Here is a 24,177-nt window from a genome sequence, read left to right as displayed (position 1 = left end):
AAGTCCTCTCAAAATTAATTCCATCATTGCCCTCCTGACCCGGAGAAGATGATAGTGAGCTGCCATATTGAACAGTGACAGTGCATTTGCCAAAGGTACACCCATAATTCTCATAGAAAGGGTGTTTCAGGATATTCCACTTGTGACATTGAAGGAAAGTGATATATTTCCAGTTCAGTCGGTGAGTATCTTGGAGGGGAACTTGCAGGTAGTGGTATTCTCAAATATCTGCTGTGTTTTCCTTAGTGGTTATAGGTAGTGGTTTTGATTTGGAAGTTGCTGTTTTAAGAGTCTCATAATTTCAGCAGCATGTCTTGTAGGTAGCACACACTGCTGCTACTGGTGGTGGAAAGGATGAATATTTGTGGATGTGGTATTAATGAAGCAGACTGCTTTGTCCTGGGTAGCGTCAAGCTTCTTGAACGTTGTTGGAGTTCCAGGTAAATGGTGAGTATGCCATCACACTCCTGACTTCTGACTTGTACATTGTGGACTAGCTTAAAGAGTCAGGAATTGAGTTACTCACTGAAGAATTCCAAGTCCCTGAACTGCTTTTATCACCACAGTATTTATGTGACTAGTTTAGTTCAGCTTCTGGTCAAAAGTAAACCCCAGAATATTGACAGTGAGAGATCTAGTGATGGTAATTCCATTGAATGTTAAGAAACCGTGGTTAGTTACCCTCTTGATGGACACAGTCATTGTTTGGAACTTGTGTGATATGAATGTTGCTTGCCAGCTGTCAACCCGAGCCTGGATATTATCCAGGTCTTGTTGTACTTGACTGCTTCAGGAGTCAGGAGTCAGAGATGGTGCGGAACATTGCATTGTTCACTGATGATTCCATGTCTCCAGTTTTGCCCTAATAAAACTAGCAAGGTCATTAATGAAGCAACCTGAAGATGGTTACATCTAGGATACTATGATTAGGAACACATGTAGTGCTGTGTTGGAGTTTGGGTTGACAGTCAACTGAGTGTGATATCAAGGACACTAACAAAACTAGAACCGGTGGGAAGAAGGGGCAATCTCTCTGCATGGAGTCACACCTGGATTGTGCAAATATTGTCAAATGGAATGACGAAACTTGAATTGCACCCAAATGCAATAGAACTGTAGCTTTAATTGTGAGTTTTCCATAATGTATTGCAAAGAAAGATATTGTGAGTTCAGAAATAGGACATTCAGGTCAACCAATCCAATGACAGTGTTTACTTTCCACACAAGCATGCATCTGTATTACACAACACCAAATGCTATGAGATATTTTATCCCAAACAAACAGCATAAGATTATATACACTGGCACATTGCAAATAGCAGTATACTTCATTCCTCACTGTGGTTCTGCCAATTTTCTCACATCTACTCCATTTCTGTTCTCTTTCTTAAGGATGCCTGCCTGAAATGATTGAACAGTGTTTTCATGTTCTAAACATATGTCAAGTAGCAATACATCACTATACTAAAATATCAGGTCTAAAAGCAACGTTCATGTCCTAGCTTCATACAAATTATTATTTGGCTCTATATCAGAGATTTCAGTATAAATAACAGCACATTGAAAAGGTTAAATCTTACAGACCTTCTCAGAAAATACTTCTAAGCATGACTTCTAATTCAACATCACCTTATCATCTGGAATCAATATCACCTCAGAAATTAATCAAAAAAAAACAATTATCAGTGTAGGTCAGATTAGCAAACTCTTGCATTTTACCTCTACCTGCTGACAAACGTAAATCAGAATATGTTACTTTATTCCGGACAGGACACAGTATCTAAAACATCAAGTAAGCATTGCACATACTTTAAATTAAATGACAAGTGTATGGATCCAATCAGATTTGTGCCTTTTCAAATACTATCCATTGTTATTTCAGGTTTTGAGGGCCCATAATTTTTATGATATGAACTTAGAAGTATACATTCTATATATACTCACATATTACATTTTAAAACTGGTATTGATCATAAAAATTAACAAATATCAACATCAAAAATAAAACATTTGCTTACCAATCCTGTCAACAGTCAGTGTATATAAAAAAATACTGTGCAGTTTTCTATGTAGTCCTGGAGAGATCAGACTGCATCAGTCAGGTCATAGCTGGAAGCAGAACCACATAATAGTGTTAAACTAGAGACATGTTCCAGGTCAAAGGAACAAAACTCTTTATGGCAGTCACAAAGAGCCATCTTCTTAAAGACAAGTAAACAAGGTTACCTGTTAATCAAGTTACCATTGCCTTTGTTACATGTTAATTATAGATGATCTTCAATGTGACTGAATTCCATCCAACTTCTGAAACTGCCATCACAGATACAACAGATGGGACATTTCAAGCACTTTTTTAAAGACAGCCCCAAAAACAGAAGACCTTGTCTTTTGCAGTACTTTGGAAACCAGTTAGCTTTCAACTTTACCAGATAATGAGGAAATTTACCAGAAGTTTAATTGAGAACACATTTTCTTTCTTTTGTGCTGTAACATATTGTACTGATATAGAGCTTGCAGAAATTTGGGTCCCAAGTTGTGCAGAAAGTCGTACACATTACTCTGACCTGGATGTTTTGCCTTCAATATGATGTATTCAAATAAATAACCCACAGATGGGGTTGAGATGAGTCAGTTCCAGAATTACAATTGGAACTATCACTGCATCTAAACTTCAACAGGCAGAATTTCCCCCTCCCTCATGTGGCATAAAAAATGGTGAAGCGAGTTGACTTAATGAGTCGATACTAAAACAAAATCTCAATGTAAATGTCAAGAAAACCTCATCCAAGTTGGTCACTGAGCCTTGGACAGTGAGTGCAGAATCTCACTGATGGTTGGAAAGAAGATTATTTCCATGCATTTGCATTTCATGAAAACATCAAATCACTTTATCAACATTAAACTTCCAATTCGCCTCTCCACCACTGTGAAACTAGATATTTAGTCAATGTTATGTGGTTAAACAAGGTAGGTACTTGGATTCTTGTCTTATTGATGTCTGTTGCAACTTGCAGAATGCCAATGCCAGCCATCTACCTTCTCTTTATAGGGAGCTATTTCTTCTGCACAAGATACCCGGATGGGCCGTTGTTATGAACCTCCTCATTCAATTCCATGTGGGCAAACTTACAGACCCACAAAATCATCATAACTATTCTCGGACCAACTCAGCCACCATATCAGGGCTTCAAGCAACTACGTCAGAGCTGAGTGATAGCTGGGTCTTACATGCTTCTGCTAGGTAATTCTGTGCTTTGGCACAGCCAGGTATCTTGTCTAGGTAAACATTATTTTTTTATTATATATGGAGCCAAATATCTCATGGGTTTTAGCTTGGTTTTTAGCCTTGAAAGTCTTTAGTACTCATGTAGACGCATCCAGCCTCAATATGTGCTCTAACTACAGTCCAAAGAGTTGGCCACAATTAGTCAGGTGCTTCACAGTTATTGATTTCTATATTTCAAGTCAAGGAATTGAGCCACACAGAGTCATGCGGTTCAAGTTCAATCATTCCAGAGTTAAAAGAAGGTCAGTCAAGGTGCTGTTGAGACATCAGTCTGAACTGTGGGTCGAGGGCTGTCTTGCCAAGTCAGTCCAGGGGACAGGCATGGTCAGTCACGGACTTGATTGCCAACAGTCAGGGAGTTTAACAAAGGGCAGCCTATGGTTTTCTGGGGAAAACAGGTGTATCAAGCCTCGGCATGTGTTTCATTGTACTGGGTCATGGTGCTTGGAAAGTTGCAGATAGTAGGCTGGGACCTCAGTGAATGGTGAGAATCCCCATGGGAATAGAGGGCAGAACAAGCAAGTCACAGTTACTAAGGCATCTATATGAGAGGATGTAGGGTCAACTAGGATTGAGAAACATGAACTTTGGTTCCCAGGCGAAGCAGACACATTAATTGCAACATAAAGAGGGTTCAAACAAAATTGGGAGGGGGGAAGCTGAAAGGTTATCTTGCCCATGGGGATAGCAACAGGAAATGCACAACAGTGTGGGTAGGGATGGGGTATAAATGTCCACTCTGTGAAAATCAGGCACTAAACATTACCTTCAATATCAGAGTCATCCACAGCAATGTATAATGGCTCAATTGAAGTTCTCAGTGTCAAAGTTCAAAGATCCTTGATGTCTGAGGCTCTCTGCAGTCATAGAGTCAGTAACTTCTGAGAGATATTTGGTAATTGCAACCTCTTACAGCTTTGAGATGTCTGAAGAGGCTGCTCATCCATCACAGTTGTGACTTAAACAGGTTGCATTGCAAAAATGATACTACTATATCACTGAGACCCAGAATAGAAGCTTGTTTTCTGTCTGGAGGCTGATCAGATGATTAGTCTCTGGCAGTCCTCTGAGAGCCAACAAACTCAAGCATTTCTTCCTCAAACAGTTGTGCATGCATGTCAATGATGTGCTCACCAGAGCATGCCTATGAGTCGACTCTGAATTGAGTACTCACCGAGGTGGAAGTTTCTGACAGAGGATGAGCAAACACCTTGCAGGTGTATTCTCGGAGAGTTCACAGGCTTCCACTTCAGAGGTAGAAGCTGAGTTGAGGCTCTCTGGGACTGGCCTCGTCTTTACAGATGGTCACTGGATGCTGGTATTGCCTGTATGGGAGAAGAGAAGGAATTAGTTCAAGACAAACGCTTGTGTGGAATAAAAGTGAGGTAGCACTGGTGGTAATAGGCGAATATCACAGCACAATGTAATTTACTGCATTGATTGCTTATTGGTGTCACCTTGTCATCATCAGCCAGTCTTCCCCAGTCAGCTGCACAATCCTCTCTTTATAGGAAAAGAGGAGCCTGATGTCTGCCACTGCCCTGTGCTGTTATCATTACTCTCCGTCATAAACAGGATCCAGCTAACTTAGCTAACCAACCCTAAATAAATGCTTTGCATCAGTCTTCATAGTGGACATAAATACTCAAGGGTCAACCTAAGGAGAGGAAATAAACGTGATACCTATCACTTGAGAAAAGTGCAAGGGAAACTAATGAGGCTAAAGACCAATAGGTCTTCTGGACCTGATGGGATGCATTCTAAGATATTAAAGGAAGTAGATACAGAGATTGTAGATGCACCAGAGGTAATCTTCCAAGAATCTTTAATTCTGGAAAAGTACCAGCAGAATAGAAAACTGCCAATATAACACCTTTATTTGAAAAGCGAAGCAGAAAAATATAGGTAGCTAAAGGCCAGTTGGATTAACATCTGTTATTGGGAAAATAACAGAGTCTGTAAGCATATAATGACAGAACATGTAGAAATACATAATACGATCAAACAGAGTCGGCAAGGCTTTATAAATGAGAAATCATTGCTGACAAATTTGTTGGCATAATTCGAGGTGGTAACAAATAGGATAAAGGGAAAACAATGGGTGTAAGAAATCTACATTTTCAGAAGATGTTTGTGAAAGTACCATACATTACGCTACTTAATAAGATAAGAGCAATGTTGTTGGAGGTAGTATATTAGCATGGATGGAGGAGTGACTAACTAATAGAAGACAGAAATTCAGGATAAATAGGGCATTTTCAGGATGACAACCTGTATCTTGTGAAATGTCAGAAAGGTCTACGCTGGGGCCACAATTATTTACAATATATGTCAATGGCTTTTATAAGAAAAATGATTGTGCTATAATCAAGTATGCAGATGACACAAAATAGTTGGAAAGCCAAGTGGTGACCATGACACATGGAATCTGCAGAAGGATACAGACAAGTTAAGTTGCTGGGCAAAAACTTGGCAGATGGAATAAAATGTGGTGAGATGTGAAGCTGTGCACTTAGGCAGGAAGAACAGAGATGGGGAATATCATTTCAATGGGAACAGATTGAAGAATGCTACAGGGATTTGGCAGTCCTCATCCATGATTCACAAAAAAAACTAACATCCAAGTTCAACAGTAATAGAGAAGCTAAATGGAATGTCGGTCTTTATTTCAAAGGAAATGGTGTATAAAATTAGTGATGTTTGCTAAAACTGTAGAAGTCATGAGTCAGACCACAGCTGGACTACTGCGAACAAGTTTGGACCCCTTATCTAAGGAAAGATATTTTCTTATAGGCCAACCAGAGAAGTTTCAGTAGGATGACATCATATATGGAGGAGTGTCTTGTGAGACATTGTGTAGGTTGGGCCTGTTCTCATTGGAATTTAGAAGAATGAGAAACATACAAGACTCTTAGGGAACTTGATCAGGTAGATGTCGAGAGGTTTCTTCTCCTTCTGGGAGTGTTCAGGACCAGAGGACATAATTTCAGAATAAGGGGTTGTACATTTAAGACAGTGAATGGGAGTAGGAGAGATTTGTTCCCTCAGAGGATACTGAATCTGAGGAATTCTTCACAACAGAGGGCAGTCAAGGCTGGCTATTATGTATATTCAAGGCTGAGTTAGGTCTTATTTTTTGAATAAATAAGAGAATCCAGAGTTATTAGAATATGACATAAAGTGGAGTTGAGATTTAACCATGATTTCATTGAATGGTGGAGCAGACTAATTGGACTGACTGGCCCAACTCTGCTCCTCCATTTTATACTGCTATGGTCTTAGTCTTGTGCGGAATCTCGCAAAAATGCCTAATTTGCATAAAGAGAAGAATAAGGACAATACAAGAGAAATAGCACATTTACCTCTCAATAGCTGGGCAAGCGCAATTAGTGCACAAATGATTAAATCATCTCCCAGAAGACTGGGCTACATTTAAAATCACTGATTTGGGGGATATACAAAACACTTTCTGCACCATTTACGTGCTATCTTTTCTCAAGGCAATTCCATGAAGATGATATTTTTCACATATATGGTTATCAAAGCAAGAACAAACACAACTAGAGTTCTAGTCAGGCTACCTACTTAAGTCTCAACTCAATCATTCTCATTCACAGACTCTTTAGAAACAAGAACTCAGTACTCACTGGAGAGAGCATTAATAAATACCTTATTAGGAAAATGCATCTTCAATTGAATTGTCATGTAAAGAGAGAAGAGGAGGCCACCTGAGGCAGGAATAAACACCCTATAGCATCCCTCACATCAAACGTTTCCACAGGCAACATCGGAAAAGAGTACTTTGAAATGAATGAAATTAAGAGATTTAAAATGTATGAAATCCTGTCACCATTTATTATTTGTGGTTGGAAAATTCACCCTTCCAGCAGAGCTTTAAATTAATGGGATTGTAGGGAGACAGTAAATATAGGCTTACAACGCAAAAAGATATGGCAGCGTCAGAGGGCAGCTATTTAGATAATGATACCCCGAGGGGAACAGGAGGCAAAACAGTTTACAGCAAATAGCATCAATGCAGGAAAACTGTAATAAGTTGAAATTAATGGCTCTTTCCTTGTATAGTCAGTGGATTTCGAACAAAATAAATGAGTTAACAATGCTGACGGTATGATGTTATAGCCAATATGAAGACATAGTTTCAAGGCGGTCAAAGCTGCCGACTAAATATTTAGAGGTATGTGACCTTTCAAAAGGAAACCATGATGAGGTAGCATTATTGGAACAGGAAGAAATAAATACAATAGCAAGAAATGATCTTGGAACAAAAACTGTAGAACTCACATGGATGGAGCGAAGGAATAAAAATGGGAAGAAGACACTTGGTACGAGTAGTCTACAGGCCCCTTTAACATTAGCTATGTGGTGAGACAGAGAATAAATCAGGGAATAATGAAGTTGTGTCACAAAGACACAACATTAAGCATGGGTAATTTTAATCTCATCCAGATTGGAATATTCAGATTGGCAGATAAAGTGATGAGGAGAGTTCATGAATGCACTTAGAAAATTTTCTGAGAACAACATGTCGTGGATTCAACCAGACTATCAAACTATTTTGGATCTGATGATATATAATGAGGCATGTTCAATAAATGATGTCAAAGTAAAAGTTTCACTCAGAAACAGTGATTATGGTCAAATTTAGCATTCAGTTTGTAACGGAGGAACTTGGTCAGAAACAACTATGCTAAGCTTATATAAGGGCAATTACAAAGGAATGAGGGCAGAACTAGATGGTCTGGAATAGGAAAGAAGATTAGCAACAAAGACAATTGAGGAACAATAGCATACATTTAAGAAAATAGTTCATGGCTCACAGCAAAGATATATCTCAGTGATGAAGAAGGATGGCAGGAGGAGGACAAGTGAACCATGGTTAACCAGAGAAGCTAAGGATAGCAACAAATTGAATGCAAAAACATACAATTTAGAAAAAAATTAGAGGAAAGTCAGAGGATTGGGCAAGTTTTAAAAACAACAAAAGATAATCAAAAAAAACAAGGCAAATAATAAACTTTGAGGGTAAACTTCCAAGTAATATCAAGACAGACATTAAAAGCTTTTTATATATAAAAGAAAGCAAGAATCCAGCGTAAATATGAGTCGCTTAGGGAATAAGGCTTGAAAAACAATAATAATAAACAGAAAATAGTACAGAAACGTGATAAACACTTAGTATCAGTCTTCACTGTAAAAAATATGAACAGCATTCCAAAATTACTAAATTATCAAGGAGCATTAGGAGGAATCTAAATAAATATAATAACTATCACTAGAGAAAAATGCTCAAGAAACCAATAGGGCTAAAGACTGAGATATCCTCAGGTTCGGGGGATGCATCCTAAGATATTATAGAAAATAGATACAGGGGTAATGGATGCACTGGAAGTAATTTTCCAAGAATCCTAAGATTTTGGAAAAAGGTCCCAGCGGAAAAAAAACTGCCAAACTAACACCTTTATTTTAAAAGTGAAGCTGACAGAAATAGATAACTACAGGCCAATACCTTAACATTTTAAATTGGGAAAATGTTAGAGTATGTTATAAAACATGAGAACATTTAGAAATACATAATATGATCAAAAAGGGTCAGCTTGGCGTCATGAAGGGAAAATCATTCCTGATTAATTTACAAGATTACTTGAGGAGGTAATCAGCAGGATAAAGGGGAAGCAGTGGATGTAATATATTTGAATTTTATGAAGTACCACACGTTAAGCTATTTAATAAGGTAGGAGCTCATAGTTAGAGGCAGTATATTAGCATAGATAGAGGATTAGATAACTAGTAATCCTGATGAGATTATAATCAACCATGATCAATGCTGTACCTTTCTTATATGTCATCATTATCTCTGTCTCACTAAAAATCTACTGTTAAGGGCCTATGGACTACTCTTACCAGTCTGCTTCCTCTTTTTATTTCTTTCTTCCACCCATATGAATTCTACACAGTCATAGAGTCATACAACATGGAGCCAAACCCTTCGATCCAACTCATCCATGTGCCAACCAGAAACCCCAAATTAATCTATTCCCATTTGCCTGCATTTGGCCCATATTCCTTGAAACCCTTCCTATTCATATACTCATCTGAATGCCTTTTAAATATAGTAATGTACCAGCCTCCAGCACTTCCTCTAACATCTTTGGAGAAGTAGGCATTTTTAGGATGGCAACCTATAACTCATGGAAAGCTAGAGTGATCTGTAGTGGAACCACAACTAGTTAAAGTGTACATTATTGGCTTGTGTGAATAAAATGAATATAATTTGGAGATGCCGGTGTTGGACTGGGGTATACAAAGTTAAAAATCACACAACACCAGGTTATAGTCCAACAACCACCTGATAACGAAGCAGTGCTCCGAAAGCAAGTGCTTCCAATTAAACCTGTTGGGACTATAACCTGGTGTTGTGTGATTTAAAAATGAATATAATGCAGCCAAGTTTGCAGATGACATAAAAATAGATGGAAACCTAAATGGTGAGGTTGAATCTGAAGAGGGAGACAAAAAGGTTAAGCAAGTAGGCAAAAACTTGGCAGATGAAATATAATGGGGAAAAATGTGATAAAATCCAGCCATAAAATTGTCTCCAGCAGTTGCTCCAAATAGAATGTAAAATTTTCTACAATCCTAAGGAAAGACATAGGAGTGATATATTATATATCATGCACATCTACATATACATACATATGTCCAAGAGAGAAAGTGAGAACTGCAGATGCCCAAGCTGGTTCAGTATGTTACCTGCAACAGATATTGCAATGGTGGGTGTTCCCACAATATTTGTTGCTGTTGTCCTTCCAGTATTTGGAGATAATTGAATGGTGTTGAAGTATGTATGCAAGTTTTGAAAATTGATATTATTAATATTGTAGCTACTTGGCAACAGGGGAATGCAAAATCCACTCTTGCCTTAACATTTCACATGCCAGTTGTTTGACTAAAACTAATAAGCCAACAGAGAGGCAAACTGATCAAGCAAACGACCTTGTCCTGGATCGTGTGAAACTTCTTCCATCCAGGTAAATGGTGATCATTCAGCACATTTCTGATTGTAGCACTGTAGATAATAGAAGTTGTGTGGGAAGTCAGAAAGTGAGCTGACTTTTATAACCTTTGCTATTTGTCATGTTGGTCATGTGACTTCTCAAGTTAAACGGCTTGAAACGTACAAAGGGTGTTGCAAATGATAGACTTATTGATGGTCATGTTTTTCAAGGTCAGGGTGAGGTATGTGAGATTTATTTTGCTCAACTGTTAATATCTGACACCCTATACAACATGATTGTCACCTTTTAATTATTTGCCTGAATCTAAATGTCATGCTGTGTGTGGTATAGCATATTTTACAGTATAATCAGAAGAATTGTGACTGAGGCTAAGCACTATCAGAAGATAGCTACACTTCTGATTTTGTGGCATACGGACTGCCATTAATGCACTACTACTGGTGTTACTGGATTGAGATCTGTGCCAAGTGTCAAAGGTCATTACAATCATCATCAAAATGGATTGTCACGCATGTATTCTAACTGAGATCAACTATTATATGTACCTCAATTGGGCCATTATACTGCTTGTGAGGTGGCATGACTGCATTATAGAAAACATATGCTTTGTCAACAAAACGTGCTTGGTTCCACCAAAAAAAAGGCTATTTCTGTGTACCTTGAAATTTTTACTGTTATTGTTCCTGAATTCATAAAAAAAATTCAATGTCAGGAGAGATGTTGCCTCTAAATAGTTCCATCACATTCTCATAAACATTCCAATTATTAATTTGCAAAGATCGGTGGGAAAAAATATGGTTTTCAGGAGATGCAGAAGTCTCAGTAACAGCAGTGATTTAATCACTGGTTAATCCTCTTTACTGGAACTGTGAAGGAATAGTACTGAGTCAGGATGTCAGATCTTATCTTCAAATTCTAATGTGTACAATCATCTGCCAGGTTTCAGTAAAAGTAATTCATACATTTACAAAGATGTTTACTGACAGTAATGGGATTTGGGACATCCTGAAAATGTGAAAGGCACTATAGAAATTCCTTTCTTATTTATTTTGAGATTATTTGCTTTTAGTTACACCTAGAAGTCATTTCAAGATTATTTTCCATTATTGATAATACTGGCAGATTTCCATTCACCTATTTAAGTGTTAATTATGCCAAATTGAAGAGATGACATCCCGAACAATGAAGATGTTTCTCAGTACAGTAAAATGCTGTTCATATATGGCCTTGTAACAGGATATGGTTGATGCATACATGGATTTGTAATGACACCTCTAAAGCAGGAGAATCAGATCATAAATACCTTTAACCAAACAGTGCAAAGATGTTATGATATGCCCTCCTGGCTCCCAGGTAGGGACACTACCAATGTGCTACAAGAGCATTTGCAATCAGTTTACACATTGATTTCAAACAACAGCAGAGTTACTATATTCAATGCACAGTTATTCAGTTCTCAATTAAAACTTAAGATTACCTGTACCACTCAAAGCCAACAAGTCTAATTGTTTTCAATTCCTTTAGACTATGTTCACCTCTAATCTATAGAAGTTTAAAATCCAAATATTGCACTAATTACTATTCAAGATTGATCATGAACTTAGATTACTCAATTCAATGAAAAAGACATCTGATTTGTGTAGTTTTTCACACAAGCCAGTGAAACAAGCAATTTTACTCACCTGAAAACACTATATTGACATGTTTATCCCATACAGTTAATTCACAGGACACTGAGGTGAAACATGACTTTACTTATGTAGACAACGGACTTGGCACTGATGTTTTGGTTTGGTGATAAAGTTTGCAGGGAGTTTTTTGGTATCTTGTTCAAATTTGCTCATATTAATACCAACAACAGCACTTGTGTGACTTCATTAAACATCAGTTAGTTACTGCACCTTTGACTCTAACAACAATGGTTATGCTTCAAACAATAATTCACTCAATTTGATTGTAGGACAGGGCTGCAGCTCCAGATTTTTTTGTATGATGGCACTTATTTCTGGATACTTAAGTTTAGAAGTTGGATGGGAGCAGGATAAAAAGATGATGCTTTTCCCAGTCAAATAGCCTATGTAAGATTTTAGATTGGCTCAATTATAGCATTCTCAACTCTTCAATGAGAAAGTTGTGAATTGTACACCAATTCCAGAATTTCAGCAGCTAAACCAATCCGGCATTTCAGTGTACTACTGAGAGACAACTGCATTGTTTAGGATGCCGTCTTTTCAATGTGGCATAACTACTCAGGTGAACATTAAAAAAAACTACAGGCTATTCAAAGAAGAGTATTAAATCCTTATAACTTTCTGATCAACATTTGTAATTGAAACAATATCACCAACACAAATTACTATGAGTTGTGTGCATACTTTGACACAGAATATAAGTAGTCCCATTTTTTTATGCCAAAAATCATCTTCAGGCTTAAGTTTAGCATATAAGTTGCTACATGCACACACAACCACTTTTACACAAACTCACATACCTACATTAGGAGTCAGCCTCAAATTTTTACATATGAAATATATGTTTGGTTCATCTTATAAGTTGGCATGTGGTATGAAGTAGACAATATGGACCATGCTACTGATAAAATACAGACGAGAATAAGATATGTAGTGGTCAAATAACAGAAATGAATTGTCTGATGAGAAGAATGAAGCACTGGTTCAAACTGAAAGTTCCAAAACTTTGTTCACTGGCCAAACAATTGTGCTACAGTAAAGGAATTTAGTATTAGTGAAAATCTCATGAGACAATGGAGGAAGAAGGAATTTAGCGAAAGTGAAAATCTGATGTGCGAATGTAAGAAGAAGGAATTGGCTCTAAAGAAGATTACCAAGACCAAATATACCATAAAAACAAGGGTCAGCCCTGGCCTGACCTTGAGAAGCTCATAATAGAATGGGTCCTTGACAATCACCAGAATGGTTAAATTGTGATCAGATATGCAATGCATACATCCACATCTAAATGCATGAAATGAAATAGAGTCCAGCAAAGATTGAGCAGTCACTTTATGGAACAAAAGGTCTACTGTTGTAGCAAAAGACTAAGATCACTCAAAGACTACCAAAAGATCTCACTGCCAAATGTAATAGTTTCCAACAACCCATCATCAGAGAGTGCCAAAAAACATGATAACACCGGATCAGAAAGCGATATTTAACACGTAATTAAAATATTAACATTACATCACATTAAGGTTATACATGAAAATTCAAATTTCAATAAAGCCAGCAACTGTACTACTCATGGAGTGGAAAAGTTTGCATAGATTGAAAACCAGAGGGCAAGAGGAAACAGGATTCAAGGTAGCACTAGCCTGCATGGCTGTCTGAATGAAATTAAAGTCTATGATAATCTTCAAACATGCAATCTTGATGAACATCAAAATTCCCTGAAGACATTCATTGTAATGGTTGGAAGTATAAGGACGAAGTTATGGATCAGGAACATTTGGAATAGATGTTCTGGTGACGTACTGAAAGAACACAGCTTATTCATGTGGAACATACAGTTAAGACCCCAGTAATTTTAATCAAACTGTTCAGACACACCTCTGGGGCAGGTCAGACTTGAATCTGGACTTCTTGACCAGAGATAGGAACACTAGCAGTGTGTCACAGGATCTCATGTTCAGATCTCATATAACCAAATGATAAGAGGCATCAGTGAGAAAGAACACCCTAAATTGGAGCAATATTTGGGGGTCTAATATCAATTGGATATTGCACCCACAAGCCTTTCAAGGATTTCATTCAAGCTAAATGGAATAGGTAGATGGTTGAGTGAGAAAATCTCTGTTTCTCTCTCCACAGATGCTACGAGATATGCTGAGTTTGTCCAACACTTTTTTATTTGATTTCAAAAGGGCAACAGTTGGATCCACTGCAATCCATTCTAAACGCACTAAGTTAAACATTAGTCTGGGTTCTTGCATCTGACTGACAAGCAGTGGCAACTATTGGAAACTGCATGATTGCTGGGTAAGCACAGGATCAAGATTGATTTTCATCCAAGTTCCTTATTGGCAAAGTGCCTAATGATACTCATTGTCAAACGTCACACATGAACTGTTTAGGCAAACTACAGAAGGCTTGTACCTGTAGAACCATATACCAGTGAAAACAACAGCTTCAGAAGATAAATGGGGTGAAGAAAATTTGGTGGGAATTGTTTTTAAAAAGAAATTAACTATCTTTTTATGTAATACTGTGATACTGACAGATTAAAAACAATTTAAAGACATCTGTTACCTGTTTAACAGTGATTAAATAACAAATAAACATCATTACAGACTCAATTCATAAATTCCGTGTTCTCATAAAAGCCACACTTGATAATTAGAAAACCAGCTCTCAAGAGACTTAGCCCCTCCCATAGCCCAGCTGGCAATACAGATTTGGAAATTTTATATTCACATAAGATAGCCACAAATATCTTAAGATAATAAGAAATATTTGTTCTTTGATCAAGCCTGGGACTTCCAGATTCTATAGGAATGTAAAAGCAAGAAGAGACTATTTGACCCTTTGAGCTTGCTCTGCCATGATATCAGATTCTTGATAAGTAAGGGAGCTAAAGGGAGTAGGCAGGAATATAACCAAATCATCTATGATCTTCGTGAATAGTACAGCAAGCTGCAGGGATTGAGTAGTCTACATCTGCTCCTAGTTCGTTTGTTTGGATTTTCACTATTTGATAAAACCATGTCTGATCTGATAGTAAAAGTATCTCTTCTAATGAGTTTCACCCCTGTCTAAAAAGGAGATCTGCTTTCCTTATGTTGTGACCATTATTTCTCATCTGTTCACAAGAGGAAACATCCTCCCAACATTCAATTTATCTCGTCCCCACAGAATCTTGCATGTCTTCATAAGATCACCTTTCATTCATTTAACCTCCAAGGGTTTAGGAGGTCCACTTCTCTTCACAAGATAAGCCTGTCATCTCAGAAGTGAGTCCAGTGAACCTTCTCTCAAATTTTTTTGCTAAGGCAATTAAATACTTTTCAAAATGAGGATACTAAACTGTTCATGGTATTCTAGATGTGGTTTCAGCAAGACCCTATTTATATATAGTACAACATCCTTACTTTCATTGTGATATTAAAAGATTGGATTGGATGTCCCTGGTCAATGTCAACATTTATGAGGAGGGGGCAGGGTGGAGGATAGTGGTGTTGAGCTGCACTGTCTGAACGTTTTGGAAGTGGGTGGGGATGACATTCATGCAGGAATGCAGATGACTCCCACTTCATTTGGATGGTCATTTGCTGCTGCTCTCCTGCTATTGTCAAGTTGGGCTCTCGTTCAGTCCCTTCCAGTCGGAGATGCTTTCATGGCCATGCCCTGAGGCTGGGACATGTCACACCTACATTGTTTTGGAGAGTCACTGTGTCAGGGGGTCATTTGCATGGCGATTCCCCGAGATTGGGGCATTTGCATTTGAATTGTCTCTGAGGATGACCTCATCCTACAATTATTCCTGAGGTAACATGTGGCTATGGGGGTGGAGTGGCCAAAGTATCTGTGAGCATTGCCAACTGACCTGTATAAAGAGGATGCATTTTCTTTGTTTGGGACTTCTTTAACTGACTTTGCACGCCTGCAAAAAGAGTCAAAGGGGTCACCAAGATGGTACAAGCTTTAATAAACTTTAACTGTTTGCAGAAATTGGTGTGCGGAAATTGCATCGCGTGTGTGAAACATCTGGAAAAGAACTGAACACCATATTCCAATCCCCTTCTCATAAATGTTAACACACTATTGGTTTTCCTTATCACTTAGCATCATAGAGTTGTACAGCACAGAAACTGACTGTTCGGTCTAACTCTCTGTGATGACCAGATAAGTTCATCTAGTCCCATTTGCCAGCACTTGGCCCACATCCCTCTAAACCCTTCCTGTTCATGTACCCATCCATTAAACATAGGAGTGGAAGTAAGGTCATTCGGCCCATCGAGTCCACTCTGCCATTCAATCATGGCTGATGGGCATTTCACTTACCAGCATTCTCCCCGTAGCCCTTAATTCCTCGTGACATCAAGAATCTATCAATCTCTGCCTTGAAGACATTTAGCATCCCGGCCTCCACTGCACTCTGCGGCAATGAATTCCACAGGCCCACCACTCTCTAGCTGAAGAAATATCTCCGCATTTCTGTTCTGAATTGACCCCCTCTAATTCTAAGGCTGTGTCCACGGGTCCTAGTCTCCTCACCTAATGGAAACAATTTCCTACCGTCTACCCTTTCCAAGCCATGTATTATCTTGTAAGTTTCTATTAAGTCTCCCCTTAATCTTCTAAACTCAATTGAATACAATCTCAGGATCCTCAGCCGTTCCTCGTATGTTAGACCAACCACTCCAGGGATCATCTGTGTGAATGTCCGCTGGACACATTCCAGTGCCAGTATGTCCTTCCTGATGTGTAGGGACCAAAACTGGACACAGTACTCCAAATGGGGCCTAACCAGAGCTTTATAAAGCCTCAGTAGCACAACGGTGCTTTTATATTCCAACCCTCTTGAGACAAATGACAACATTGCATTTGCTTTCTTAATCACGGACTCAACCTGCATGTTACCTTTAGAGAATCCTCGACTAGCACTTCCAGATCCCTTTGTACTTTGGCTTTATGAATTTTCTCATCGTTTAGAAAGTAGTCTACGCTTTTATTCTTTTTTCCAGAGTGCAAGACCTCGTATTTGCTCACATTGAATTCCATCAGCCATTTCCTGGACCACTCTCCCAAACTGTCTAGATCCTTCTGCAGCCTCCCCACTTCCTCAGTACTACCTGCCTGTCCACCTAACTTTGTATCATTGGCAAACTTCGCTAGAATACCCCCAGTCCCTTCATCCAGATTATTAATATATAACGTGAACAGCTGCGGCCCCAACACTGAACCCTGCGGGACACCGCTTGTCACCGGCTGCCATTCCAAAAAAGAACCTTTTATCCCAACTCTCTGCCTTCCGTCAGACAGCCAATCCTCAATCCATACCAGTAGCTCACCTCGAACACCATGGGCCCTCACCTTGCTCAGCAGCCTCCAGTGTGGCACCTTATCAAAGGCCTTTTGGAAGTCTAGATAGACCACATCCACTGGGTTTCCATGGTCTAACCTACTTGTCACCTCTTCAAAGAATTTCAACAGATTTGTCAGACACGACCTCCCCTTACTAAATCCATGTTGACTTGTTCTAATCAGACTCTGCTCTTCCAAGAATTTAGAAAGCTCATCCTTAATGATGGATTCTAGAATTTTACCACCAACCGAGGTTAGGCTAATTGGTCTATAATTTTCCATCTTTTGTCTTCCATCTTCCATCCAGATGCCTTTTAAATGTTGTAACTGTACTAGCCTCCACCACTTCCTCTGGCAGCTCATTCCATACATGTATCACCCTCTGAGTGAAAACGTTGCCCCTTAGGTGCCTTTTATATCTTTTCCCTCTCATCTTAAATCTATGTCCTCTAGCTTTGGACTCCCCCACACAGGGAAAAGACTTTGTCTAGTTACCCTAACCATGATTTTGTAATCATCTTCAAGGTTATCCCTCAGTCTCAGAATGGTACTCAAAGAGTTATTATTTTACTTGTGAACCTTGACAATGTGTATTCAATTGCAGGCACTTCGCTATTTGAGGTTGCTCATGTCCTCACTCATTGTCCATACATTTCCAACAGGATCAGGAATCATAGCAGATTTTCTGCTCTTTAATGAAGGTCTACTCACATCAATTATAATACTCATGTCAGTATCACAGAAGAGAACAGCTAACATACGACAGATAAATAGTAAAAACTGGAACCTTACCTTAACACATTTGTTTTAAATTGAATATTATTTGGAATTTTTCCAAGATCAGAAAATCATTTCAGAAATGTTTTGCAGAAGATTAAGTTATAGTCATAGGATAGTAACAGCATGCAAGGAGGCCATTCAGCCCATCAGTCCATAACTGCACTCAGCTAGAATAATTTAGCTATTCCCACTCCAATCCCACTTTCACTTTCCCTGGAGTCTTACAGAAGTTTTACCTTCATGGGCCATTCACTTTATTTTGAAAGCCATGAGGGAATCTGGTTCAATCAATTCCTCAGGCCATGCATTTCTAAATGTAGTTTGTCTTTTTTAAAAGAAGTCAGTTCACACAAATATTATCCTTATTATGAAATCTTTCTTGAAACTGACATATTTTATAAATGTCAGATTTCTTATTGAGAAGAGCTTAAATAAAATTTGCTTCTTTAGGTAGAAACCCTGTTCCACAGGATTCGACACTGGGCCCACTTTTGTTTGTCATTTACATAAAAGATTTGGATGAGAATTTAGGAGGCATGGTTAGTAACTTTGCAGATGACCCCAAAATTGGTGATATAGTGAACAATGAAGAAGGTTATGCAAAATTACAAAGAGATCTTGATCAATTGGGTCAATTGGCTGAGGAAGATAGAACAGTACAGCACAGTATAGTCCCTTCAGCCCTCAACATTGTGCTGACCTTTTTTCCTACTCTAAGAGCTAACTAAGTGGACTTCATTGTACTATCTTCCACGTGCCTATCCAAGAGTCGCTCAAACATCCCGAATGTATCTGACTCTACTCACCGCTGGCAGTGCATTTCACACACCCACCACTTTCTGTGCAAAGAACCTACCTCTAACACCTCACCTAAACCTTCCTCCAATCACCTTAACAATATTGTCCCCTCGTGACCGTCATTTCCACACTGGGAAAAAGTGTCTGACTATCAACTCTATCTATGCCTCTCGCTATCTTGTACACCTCTATCAAGCCACCACTCATTCTTCTTTGCTCCAATGAAAAAAGCCCTAGCTCCCTCAACCTTTCTTCATAAGACATGTCCTCCAGTCCATGCAGCATTCCGGTAGATCTTGTCTGAACCCCCTCTAAAGCTTCCACATCCTTCCTACAAAGAGGCGATCAGAACTGAACACAATATTCCAAGTGCGGTCTAATTAAGGCTCGATAGAGCTGCAGCATAACCTAGCAGCTCTTAAACTCAATCCCCCGCTAATGAAAGCCAACACACCATATGCCTTCTTAACAACTCTATCAACTTGGGTGGCAATTTTGAGGGATCTGTGGACATGGACTCCAAATCTTTCTGTCCCTTCATGCTGCCAAGAATCCTACCTTTAATTCTTTATTCTGTATTCAAATTCAACCTTCCAAAATGAATCACTTCACACTTTTCCAGGTTCAACTCCATCTGCCACTTATCAGCCCAGCTCTGCATCCTGTCAATGTCCCATTGCAACCTACAACAGCCCTCCACACCATCCACAACTCCACCAACCTTCATGTCATCAACAAACTTACTAATCCACCCTTCCATTTCCTCATCCTAGTCACTTATAAAAATCACAAAGAGCAGAAGTCCCAGAACCAATCCCTGTAGAACACTACTGGTCACCAAGCTCCAGGTTGAATACATTTGCACTGCCACCACCCTCTGTTTTCTATGGGCCAGCCAATTCTATATCCAGGCAACCAGATTTCCCTGTATCCCATGCCTCCTTACTTTCTGAATCAGCCTACCATGGGGAACTTTATCAAACACCCTGCTAAAGTCCATGTATTCCTCATCCACTGCTCTACCTTCATCAATGTGTTTTATAACATTCTCAAAGAATTCAATAAGGTTTGTGAGGTATGACCTGCCCCTCACAAAGCCATGCTAACAATCTCTAATCAAGCTATGGTTTTTCAAGTAATCATAAGTCTTGTCTCTCAAAATCCTCTCCAATAATTTGCCCATCACAGACATAAAACTGACTGGTATATAGCTTCCAGGATTATTCCTATTCCCTTTCTTGAACAAGGGAATAACATTTGCCACCCTCCAATCACCTGGCACTACTCCAGTGGGCAATGAGGATGCAAAGATCATCACCAGGGGCACAACAATCTCTTCTTTCACTTCCTGTATAAATCCTGAGTATATCCCATCTGGCCCAGTGGACTTACCTAGCCTTATGTTTTTGAATGTTGGCAGATGGAGTCTAGTTTGGATAAATGCTAGGTTATTATATTTTGGTAACAAAAAAAGGACAAGTATGGTAGGGCCCTTGGATAGTGTTGTAGAACAGAGAGACCTAGGGGTACAAGTATATCATTCTTTGAAATTTGTGCCACCGGTAGACATGGTGCTTAAGAAGTTGTTTAGCACATTTGCCTTCATTGCTCAGACCTTTGAGTAAAGGAGTTGGAATGTCATGTTGAGGATGTACAGGATGTTGGTGAGGCCTCTTTTGGAGTGCTGTGTCCAGTTCTGGTCATCCTGTTATAGGAAGGATATTATTAAGCTGGAGAGGGTTCAGAAAAGATTTAGCAGGATGTTGCTACGAATGGGTGAGGGGCTTGAGATATAAAAATAGGTTGGAAAGGCTCTTTTCACCTGAGAGTAGGAGGTTGAGGGATGACTTTATTGAGGTTTATAAAACAATAGGGGTCTAGATAATGTGAATGACAAGTTCTTTTCCTTAAGATGGGGGAGTTCAAAACGAGAGAGCATATTTTTGAAGTGAGAGGTGAAAGTTTTAAAAAGGACATGAGGGGCAACTATTTTACATTGTGAGTGGATCGTGTGTGGAATGAACTTGCCAGGTAAAGTGGTAGATGTAGATACAATTATAATATGTAAAATATATTTGGACAAGTTCATGACTAGGAAAGATTGTGAGCGCATTTATTAAACGCAATTCGTTTATAACGTGATTTGTGAACTGCCAACATTTTTCATATAAAGAGAACTCCTGCTTGCTGTTACACGATTCTCATCCCGGCACTAGGTGTCGCGTTGTGTGAAGAACTGGACTCTGCATGGCATCACGTGATCAGTCGGCTTGTTCATTTTCTTGAGAAGAGCTTCGTGAAAGGTGCTGTGAAATGTTTGTACTAGTGGACTTGGAAAAGCATCATGAAAATGTCTCTACAGCCTGAGGATGAGAAGCTGGGAGTAATCTGTTAATTTAACACTGGCCTGGATGGTTACCTTAGTTGAGGTTGGCATTGTTCCAGTAGAATGGCATCCTCTATTGGCCTGGGAGAAAAGGACATCCTGCCTCTGCATCCCCCATTCCCATCAGCAGCATCTTCATGTCCCTGCCCAGAAAGAGAGGCACCAATTTTCCATGCCTGCCACATCCAGGACAATGCTGAAAATGTGTTGCTGGTTAAAGCACAGCAGATTAGGCAGCATCCAAAGAATAGGAAATTCGACGTTTCGAGCATAAGCCCTTCATCAGGAATGGGGAGAGTGTGCCAAGCAGGCTAAGATAAAAGGTAGGGAGGAGGGACTTGGGGGAGGGGCGATGGAGATGTGATAGGTGGAAGGAGGTCAAGGTGAGGGTGATAGGCCGGAGTGGGGTGGGGGCGGAGAGGTCAGGAAGAAGATTGCAGGTTAGGAGGGCGGTGCTGAGTTGAGGGAACCGACTGAGACAAGGTGGGGGGAGGGAGGGGAAATGAGGAAACTGGAGGACAATGTCAGGAACCATACAGGGCAGCTCCAGACTGACATCTCTTGTCTGGATGCACAATATCTTTTTAAAGATGGTGCTGCACCATGGACATTGGTCGATTCCGGGATATCTGGGAAGAGGTGAGTTGTTTTGGAAATGGTACATGGTATGATGGTCCTAGAATTTTTGGGAGGAGCACCAAAGGGTGGAGTAGGTAATAAATAAGGTGGGTTTTGTAAAATGAGGTAATAGATATCCCCAAGCATCACAATGTGAAACCCTCTGAAAAACGTGACAAAACTGACATTGAGCAAAGGAAATTAAGATTCAGCCCTTGATCTATCAAGGCAGGTTTCATTCTCGGATCTGATTTGTGCAGTGTTGCCACTGGATGGGATCAGAAGACTAGCTAGAAGTGCAGATCAGAGTGGAAAAGCACAGCAGGTCAGGCAGCATTGGGCAAAAGCTGTTCATCACGAATGGCTAGAAGTGCAGCCAGCAGTTATCGATATCAATCGAGAGTGATCAGCTGAAAATTCTGATGAATTGCACTATACAGTACCATACAACAGCTCAATTACAACAGGTCAAAATTTACTCAGACCGCGCTATCATTTGTGTTAGGCTAACTACTACTTTTGTTTCGATTTTTACTGGTACTTTTGGTGGTTCATCCCAACCCCTGTTTTTCTCATAGGTCCCATTATTTCTATTGCACGATTTTCTATAACAAAGCATCTCACGGGAATGCAATTTCAGTGTTATCGGAGAACTTCCTGTAGTTTAGTTTGGAAACATGGTCAGCGGGGAATGGTAGGACAGAAGGATCTGTTTCCATGCTGTATGACTCTATGATAATGACTCTAATTGCTGTCGTCTAACAGAACGTTGATTTGGATGTTGTTGAATGGAAATACTTGAGATTCACCAATCTTTCAGGCCCAATGCTACCAATGGATACATTTGCGCGTTTTGGGACTGGAAGGCCAATAATTGCCATCCGTCCAACTCTTCCTAAGTATCTCTTATGTCGAGTACTGTCCACTGTACGACTGAATAGCAGGCGAGGCGGGGAAATGACAATATTTACGGTCATATGCATTCTTACCGAATTGATGAAGGGCTTATGCTCGAAACGTCGAATTCTCTATTCCTGAGATGCTGCCTGGCCTGCTGTGCTTTGACCAGCAACACATTTGCAGCTGTGATCTCCAGCATCTGCAGACCTCATTTTTTACCGAATTGATGGTTGAGTATAAAGATCGAATGAAAGATATAAAGGCAAACTAAATGAAAAGAAAATGATGCCACATGCCATTTTAAAATATGTAACTGAAAAGTGCCCTTTTCAATTCTCCGGTGCAAATCTGGTCAAATGTACTGTGATTGCAAATCTTCTGAAACAAGATTAAAGTCGTCGGAAGTACTGCATTCGTGCTATTTAGATAAACATACTCCTGGCTCGACTTATTGCAAATAAAAGGTTACCGACCTGAAACGTTAACTCTGTCGCGCTCTCTCTCTCCCTCTTCACAGATCCTGCCAGACCTGCCGAGTTATTTGCTGTTTTTATTATGGCTGGACTGCTCTGGTCCAGCTACAGTGCTGCAACCCCGACTACTAACTGTTTCCATATGTCGAGAGAGGTGCCCCCATGTATTTTTCAACAGGAAAACACTGCAGATGAATAACTATTTAGTTACAAATCTGCACCCAGTATTTAACCTGAGTCACTGATGCTTCATGTTCAGACAATGAGTCAAATAAGAGTGTCGTTTCAGGGTAATTAAAACCCACTTATTGTCGCTAAGCACCCGAAAAAACAATGAGTAGAGATACAATATGACAAACGGTTGGATTGAGAGTTTTGATCATTTTAAATGTTGGTTAACTTGCCCCAAAGAAAGTGCTTCAAAGATGCTCCTTGCAGTCTCCCTTCAACATAATCTTGCAAAGTGAAGAGATCGCTTCTGCACAAGTTCTAAATGGTGTAATTTTCATCACCTCTTTTTCTTCTGCTTGTTTGTTTTGAAGTCGCGAAGGTTTTAAAAGTCGTCTGTACTCGACTAAACTCCAGCCCAGTGTCGGCAAGTAGCAGCAGCGGCGGCTCCGACAGGGGAGCCGCCCACCCCGCCCACTGTGGGCGTCTATTGGTCACTGCTCAGCCCGCCCGTTCCAACAGCGGTGTCCGATTAGTCAGCTGAGCCATCAATCATCATTACATTTACTGGTGTTTGCGCCGCCTGCTGCTTTAAGGGTGGAACTGCGCCCATGGGAAAGTCCGGAGGGTCGATGTGGCACCGTAAAAGTTGGTCAGAACCTTCCTAACTGCTTCCTGGAGTTGCAGCGTG

The 24,177-nt window shown here is 39.7% G+C and overlaps 1 protein-coding gene across 3 annotated transcripts in view; it reads right to left on the bottom strand.

Moving 5' to 3' along the window:
- tmem45a (transmembrane protein 45a) overlaps nucleotides 1-23,899 on the bottom strand; it is a 96,028-nt gene extending 72,129 nt beyond the window's left edge. For 2 of the 3 annotated variants that reach the window (XM_060833169.1, XM_060833171.1), the window contains exons 1-3: nucleotides 23,831-23,899; nucleotides 4,461-4,611; nucleotides 2,019-2,109 (exon numbers count right to left, since the gene is read on the bottom strand). The gene's annotated coding sequence lies outside the window, so the exon portion shown is untranslated. Of the gene's footprint in view, nucleotides 1-2,018; nucleotides 2,110-4,460; nucleotides 4,612-23,318; nucleotides 23,382-23,830 lie in introns of those variants that run through there. The other variant, XM_060833170.1, reaches the window with a different exon arrangement.
- Nucleotides 23,900-24,177: the final 278 nt, after the last annotated feature.

The sequence above is a fragment of the Hemiscyllium ocellatum genome, chromosome 12 (genome assembly GCF_020745735.1).
Source record: "Hemiscyllium ocellatum isolate sHemOce1 chromosome 12, sHemOce1.pat.X.cur, whole genome shotgun sequence".
Classification (NCBI taxonomy): domain Eukaryota; kingdom Metazoa; phylum Chordata; class Chondrichthyes; order Orectolobiformes; family Hemiscylliidae; genus Hemiscyllium; species Hemiscyllium ocellatum.
Note: the sequence above shows the minus strand (reverse complement) of the source record. Positions and strands in the feature narration are given on the sequence as shown.